Raw genomic sequence first — 7,947 nt, forward strand, 5'->3', positions numbered from 1 at the left:
CCCTCACAGGTGATCGTAAGACGTCGCCTGTAAAAAAAGAATTAAAGGGGCAAACCGCCTTGAAATTAACAAATCTAATAATAACCCTATTTATTCGGCCTTCAAAGGTATAGCTAATAAAGTCAACTCAATAAGACCAAATGTGTTTGTTACATGGTTACAAAATGTTGTGTAATGTTACATTGCAACTTACCACGTTACACACATTCCCTTAAGTATACTTGCTGAAAGTAAATAACAACTATTACCAAATTATAATGACTCAAATGCAATAATATAAATTACATTGGTTTTAATGGACACTTAAATGGGCTCTTTGGGTCTCTCTATAGATCACAGGTGTCAAACTGCAGCTCTGCAAAGTTTAGCTCGAACCCTAATTTCAAACACACCTGATTCAGCTAATCAACATCTTCAGGATTACTAGAAACATCCAAACATGTGTGGTGTATAGCTGGTTGGAGCTAAACTGTGAAGTTTGACACCCCTGCTCTAGATAACGTGTTGGCTTTTAATGGTGGGATGTCATCCTGGAGATTGTAACTAAAACATTTACCATAAATAGAATAAGACCCATAACAATACTTAAGATTTTTTTCATATTTTAAGGAAAACATTAATTATAATACTATATCAACTGGTAATGCATGGTAAGGATTCCTGGATTTTATTCTGGCTCACACTTTTGGTCCACAAAAAATATTTAAAATCTTTGCTATACGGTCACTTCTAGAGAAGTTCCTTCCTTTTCAAGGCTTTAAAATGGTATAAATATTATACAATTTATGTTACATGTCCTATATAAAATAAAAGTAATTGTAGTTTAAAACTTAAAACAGCTTTTTTTAGTCCGGTTTTGTGTTTTAGAGCATCAAACCTGCCGATAGGTTTAGTCATCAAACCACTGCCTACAACGCACCCGCACACATCCATTGACAGACTCAGTCTGTGCGTATGTCTCCTGCTGAATAGGAGTCGTTAGTCACTGCATCAATATGTTCCATAAGACATCAATGTGTTATTGGCTCATCATAGCGTTGCCAAGGGCTATATAAGACAGAAGGAGACTCTTCATGGATTTTAACAGCAGCAGTTTGGGAGGACACACTGTTCCCAATGCACTGCAAACTGTTGTCAATCCAAAAAAAATCAACATCAGATGGTATAGAACCTTATTGTTTATGCCTCACAAAGAAAAATCATTTGGAAATATTGATGCTTACGTTATACTCATTTTGCTCTACGCTACATGTTATGAAGTAGGCCCTTTATAAACAAAACTGTGCACTTGTAACTGAAAGCCAGAAAGCCCCAGACATGCAACTTAATATTATTCTTAGTAGCCTTGAGGAATGACTAAAGAAAACCCAGTCTCCATTAGCAACCTTTATTGATTCCCACATTTATGCAGAGATCAAGCCGACTGTAGAATCACAATCAGTGTAACATCAACACACCTAACAAAAAAATATCCAAAACAAAACCCCTGTGATAAAATGATAGAAATGTCATACAGGCCTATAAACATATTTACTAAAGTATAACGGGTGACATTGGGTACCATAGTAGAGAAAGGGACAGTAAATAGTAGGAGAATCAGTACAATGCTTAAAAATACTTAAAAATGTAAGACATTTAGTTGAAATATGCAAGCGTCCTTCTGAATTTACAGCCCTGGGAGGTGACTTGTATTCATTTGACAGATTACAGGAAGGCCTACAAGTGTTAATTTTTGCTGCTTAATGATAAAGAGATGATTTTGCCTGACCTAATGATAATTATCAAGGACATCTCGTCTATATCCTCTAAATCTCAAATACAAGACCCCAGAGTCATAGTGGTTAACAAATAGGCATGTGACCTTGTGAGCCATGGTTGACCTGTGTGTTCGATTCCGGCTGGCTTCATTTTATGTCTGGTGTCTAGTGTGAAAGCAAAAGCGACACAGAGGCAGAGAAAATACATGAATAGCGTACTTGGGGTCTACCGGGTCTATTGGAAATTAAAGCAGGGTCGGAACCAAACTCTACAGTAAAGAAGATCGCCAGAAATAAATTTGAGCAACTGCTTGTGGATGTTTCCAGTATCACATATGGTTCAGTTCTGAAATACTCATACCAAAGAAAAAACGAAACAACCTTCACAGGGTTTAAAAGTTAAACGTGCTTAATCACAGCAGCCCAGAGCGTAGCTCTCCCGATTCAATGCCTGTGAATGTCTCTCACAGTGCGTGAAATTCCATGATGACGCTGTTTCTCAGCATCCATCGCCGTGTTAGCGGGAGCAACACATTCGTACACGCTTAGGCATCATTCGGCCCTTTCATATTGGTCTTGGTCAAGCACTGAGCGGTACACAAATCGAGTCATCCTACTGCATGCTATTCCTATAAGTGGATATCAGATTCCTCTAATGGGGTTTCTGGCTTCCTTATAACGGTGGAGGTTAAGCGTTATCCTCTCCGCCCTGCTTAACATCCCAGTGACGGCTGTGTGATGTGACAGTGGAGACTTATTCAGCCTAGTCCAGAGCTCCGGGGGGAATTTGTCCTCTGTGCGACCAGCTGGAGTCCCCAGGCTATATGGGAGATGGACTCTTATCAAGATCCACAGAGCCGTACCAATCTCTACACATCAATTAATGAGATCAAACAGCATTAGCAGTACGTTAAGCCCTATATTACTGCTATCTGCTGTTCGCACTACAATCACAAAATACAATGACAGACAAGTCACGGATTACCATTATGTCAGTTTGGGGATATTCTGTCCTTATTCCCTCTCTGCCGTCTACAGTGATAAAGGGCAACCCGGAACAGATATGTGGCTTTCCTCTCACAGGGCTGACCATTGAAGCATACACTAATGACCTTAACGCTCTGGAGCGGCAGTAAATCACACACACAAACATATAAAGTGACACACACATACATGTAGAGGGCACAGTGCTTAGACTTGTAAAGACGCCTTCAAAGCAACAACATAAATAAACGTTAGTGGGCTTGCACGCTTTTGTGCCCAAAACTTAACTTCCGGGGCACAGCCACAAAGAATAGAGTCCCTGTAGACAAAGTCCATTTAGGGAAGTCGTCCCACTCAGCAGCAATCTTTGTAACTTGCCTCCAGGCAGTTTTTATGTAATTCAAAGACGTGAATGGAAATACTGATATTTCTACAATCGCCAGCTAAAATCCGGACATGTATTAAAAATCAATATTTAAAAGTGATGTAAACTGTGCCATAACGTTTGTTTCCTATGGTCAAATTGCGTTTAAAAACATTATTTATCATGTTGCTTTAGATTCACTAGGGCGGCCATATTGAGTGTTGCGTTCACCCCCATTCATTTCAAATGGCAGTGACACATCTTGTTAATATTAATATTTTTGCTGTAGATTATTTCTGATAACAAGCAATGTAAATAAAAAGAAAATTACATTAGCTAGAAAGTTAAAAGTATGTCTAGCCAGTTTTAATTTGGTTGACTTGACAAAACTTTTAACTGTTAAAAGACCCTTTAATCAAATTTACATAATAAATAAACAAGTTTATTTACTGAAATTATCATTCATATTAATTTATACTAATATTTTATTGTATGTAAAGGACATCAAATATAAATAGTTATATTATTAGCCACTAGCTAGATGTACACAGAGCAGAAGTTCAGGTCCGATGAAACCGTCTATAGGTCAGACAGACCTTTTTTTAAGGTTTTACTGTCCTATTTACCGTATTATTATATACTATAAATAATTTAAATTTCAAGCTATTTTCTGTGTGGGCACATATCTAGACTACAGAATAGCGGAGCATAATTTTACACCATTTCGGGGCCTGATTTTATTAAGTTTACTCACTCACGTAAAGAAAAAAGATTTAAAACGATTGGAATTCAACAGGCTGTTTGAAACCAACATACGAAAGTACAGAAAACTCCAGAAAAACAACTTACTTTGAAAAATATCCTGGTCTGCCCTAGCCTATTTCCTACCAGACCCTATCATGTATGTTTAGTATGTATGCAAGTGTATGTGTGACTTACAGCGCACACAAAAGCAGGGAAGTGTAACTGAAGCCTGAAACCCAATCACACACACAGTGCGTCGCTCATTAAATTTGAATATGTGCTTCAATACAGAAAATATGGCTTGCATGACCCGGCAAATGTCTATAAGGGAGATAAAAAATCTCCACATTAAAACCATTCACACTTTACGAGCCTCATATGAACGATGACTAGCCAAAAACAGCACAGACGTCTTCATACATAATCTGTAACAATGTTATCTGATGTTTCAGGCCACCTGTGAATACAATACTATGGCTGCAAAGGTGATATACGGCTCACTGGTAAAAGAACTGACTGCGCACCCTCGGACACAAAACAGGTGGTAAAGTTATACTGCAAGTTTTGCTAAGCTAAAAGAATTAAATAGAAAAGAGTGAGATTTTTTAAGCAATAAGATCACGTACCTTCTCTATAAGCTGAATGTCTGTTTGCTGTGGTACTTGAGAGTGGACAGGTACTGGCACCCTCTGTTCCCTCGGGACGCCGTTTCAATTGTGATGTATTAGTCACATCCTTCTTAGACAGCCTACATGTGCCTAATTCCTCCCTTAACACCCCGATTTCCCTCTCAATGAGCACATATAATTGCCCAGTTAAAAATACTCTCTTAAAGGGTTGGCGTTTCGCTCCTCTCTTGCTTTGCCTTGAATCTGCCTCGGTGGAAAGCACACCACCTTTAATTCTCTAGTACAAACGCACCTCTAATCAGCTTTCTTATGAGCCACCGGCCAATCAGAGAGTCTAGAATAAGACACACATAGAGCTGAAGTCACTACACGGTGCACTTTAAAAACACCAGCATGCATGAATAATAATATACAGAGAAAATTTAATGAAGCGAACTAAAAACATGTATAAATACAAATTAAAAAATGAAATATTTGATATGTTGTACAGATATAAATCAATTTAATTTGGGACCATTATGATTTTAATTAGATTTTTTTGACAATTTAAGGAATAGTTCACCCAAAAACGCTACCCTTTGACTTTGACATAGTAAAGTTTTATTCCTATGGAAAGTAAATAAGAACTATTTTTTTGTGAGCGAACCATTCCTTTAAGCACATTCCCTATTATTCTCAGTAAAGTGAAAATCATGTTCACCTTTATGTGTGTATATTTCATCAAATAAATTGTACCTTCAAACATTGATGCCAGGGTGAGCAGGACTGACAAGGCAAATCTGTATTCCCGAGTTCCTGTAATTCTAATGTTGTCATGTTCTTATACAACTGGCAACACAAATCGACACCTGACCGGTTGTACGAAATGTAATTTTGAGCTGACACTGTTAAGAGACATTTTACATTATGATAGTTTACCGTCTCTAAACTAATGGTCAGATTTGACAGAACATGCCCTTGCCAAATCCATTACATAATAAGGCTCCAAGTACCTCTTTCCTTGTGCGTGTAGACATTTATTCAGGCCAGAGTCAAACAAAGGTTAAAGTCTTTTGTTTTTAACGGACATGCTTTTCGTCACTTTCCTCTTGATGGTATCTGAAGGTCACTAAGGTATCCAAGATCCTGACTTTCTTCGGTCACTACCAGCCTGCATCCTGCCTGCAAAGTTCTCACCTGTCAGTCAAACTGCTACTGTAAGATTACTCGTTTTTCCATGTTGCTTTGCATAGATTGTTCTCCTTTAAAAATATAATGATAATGTACCAGTTTTGTTGGATGGGGAATGCTTTACAGGAAGTTAAAGTTGATCCCCTCCAGCGCATGCTGTGAGAAGAAGAAAGGCATCACATACTAATGAATGCAAATTGTGGCGAGATCGCCTCTATACCGCTCCAAGGTCTATGCCTCAAAGCTCTAAATAACAGACTGAAAATAACAGAAGAGATTTGTGAAAGAGATGGAAAAGACGGGAAGAAATCAAGAAGGCAGGAAGAAAGGGGAAGGAGAGAAGGAAATCCATTTGGTGTGGTGAGTTGTACCATGTTCATTAAGGGCAGACCTCATTTTAACTCTATAATGAGCCTGAGATTAGGGGCTAAGGGGGGTGAGATGGGTGACCGGTTGCTGACTTCATTGTGTGTGCCGTGATGCTAAAAATAAATGTACTGCTTGAAACCTAGACAGGAGGGAGTCTAATTCATTATGGAGTAAGAATAAAAAAAGCACCTTGTCAGATACATTTTATGGCTTCCGTCACCTGATGATGATCGGGCCACTAGGGTACCTCCCTCAGGGATCCAGCGTTTCCATAGTAACAAAGCACTCCTGTCCACCTGGGGGATTGTAATTGGGGGTTGTTTAACTCACACTTCTCAGACAACTGCGGGGAAACATGCGGCTGATGTGGAGTTTGGATATAAGTATGACTTGGTCAACGTTCATTGTTAGGAGAAACGTGACACTATTTGTATCTTTCAGCAAACAATTTCATGACATAGAATGCATTTATATTTTAACTTTGTTATATAGAGACACTTTGACTGGGGTATGACACACATCATTTTTCTACAGACTCTTCAGGGCCATGATGTGTTCGAGTCAGACAATGTGAAGTGGCCTCTGATTCACATATAGACAAAACTCCTACAACAACACACTCACACATGTTTTGTACACTCGTAACTGTGTGCTTATAACACACACACACACCTGCTTTCCGAGGACGTGGGTGACATAAATGATGTGTTGAGGGCAGCCTGCTCTCCTACACAAACACACTCTCTTTATGTCAAGCATTCATAGCATTTAAAGAGTTTGTATACGAAATGATTACATACAAATATATTTGTTACGGTACGTCGTATACGATCGCTTTTTACACCATAAAAAGACGTCGCACGCCATCTAGTGCTAAACGTCGGAACTGCGTCCTTAAAGAAACGTCATTTTCATTCAATTAAATTTCTTTACAAAAACTAACGTGAAAAACATACTTTAGAAGTTTTAGTGTAATAACAGTATAAATTATTCTATCCAAGTAAACTATTATTTCTTTACCACTTCTACAAATGAAACCACACATACATAAGTAAATATCAGGTCACTACCAAAGCTGCTTGTCTTATTAATTCATTTTTAACATCACTTATCATATTATTTATGCCAAGCTACGTTGTATCATTTAATAAACAGAAATTTAACAAGTACTTAAAAATGTTTGTATACATTTTGCTTTGCATGGACGCTATTTCAAAACAGTCAAACGGCAAACAGAACATCAATAAAACATTTCAAAATAAATGAGTTGATCATTATAAACATTACACGAAGTAAAAAAGCAATATTTACTCGCCTCACTTAACTTCCACTGTATGTAAATAGGCCTATCTTTGCAATAACGGCGGTGTTAAACTCCAAACGTACCATAACATTAGTATTGTCCTCTAAAGACTTTATAGTGCTTTGGGTAAAAAACCGAGGAAATTTATATCTGCTAATTTTAGTCTGCAAACATAAGTTACTCCCACAGCGCACATCCGCCGTTTCAGGTGAAGACACACGTGAAAACACGTATGAGGGTTGTCGCTCCTCCTCTTTTTCTTTATATGGAAGCGAGCGTAGTGCGCTTCCGGTTGTGAGTATACAAAATACGCACTTAAGTCCCACGCAATTCTCTAAAATTTAACGACATAAAATAAAGACGTCTGCACACTTTGTTCAATAACTACGTACCTTTCAATATGTAGAGAAGTTTGATACGACCAAACTTTATTCAGCTGCTTTTGCCATGTTTCAGGAAGCTTTTTTATGGCGAAACCCTATTTTTGGCTCACAGCCTAAGAAACTGATTGTTTATTGGATGCAGCGTCACATTCCAAGTATGTGAGGCTTTTCACAGGTCAGGTCCAGCTTGGATCAAAGTATCTTTCATTTGCCCAAAAGATATTTTAGGAACAAAGTAGCTAAA

This window comes from Triplophysa dalaica, chromosome 5, assembly GCF_015846415.1.
Source record: "Triplophysa dalaica isolate WHDGS20190420 chromosome 5, ASM1584641v1, whole genome shotgun sequence".
In the NCBI taxonomy this organism is placed as follows: domain Eukaryota; kingdom Metazoa; phylum Chordata; class Actinopteri; order Cypriniformes; family Nemacheilidae; genus Triplophysa; species Triplophysa dalaica.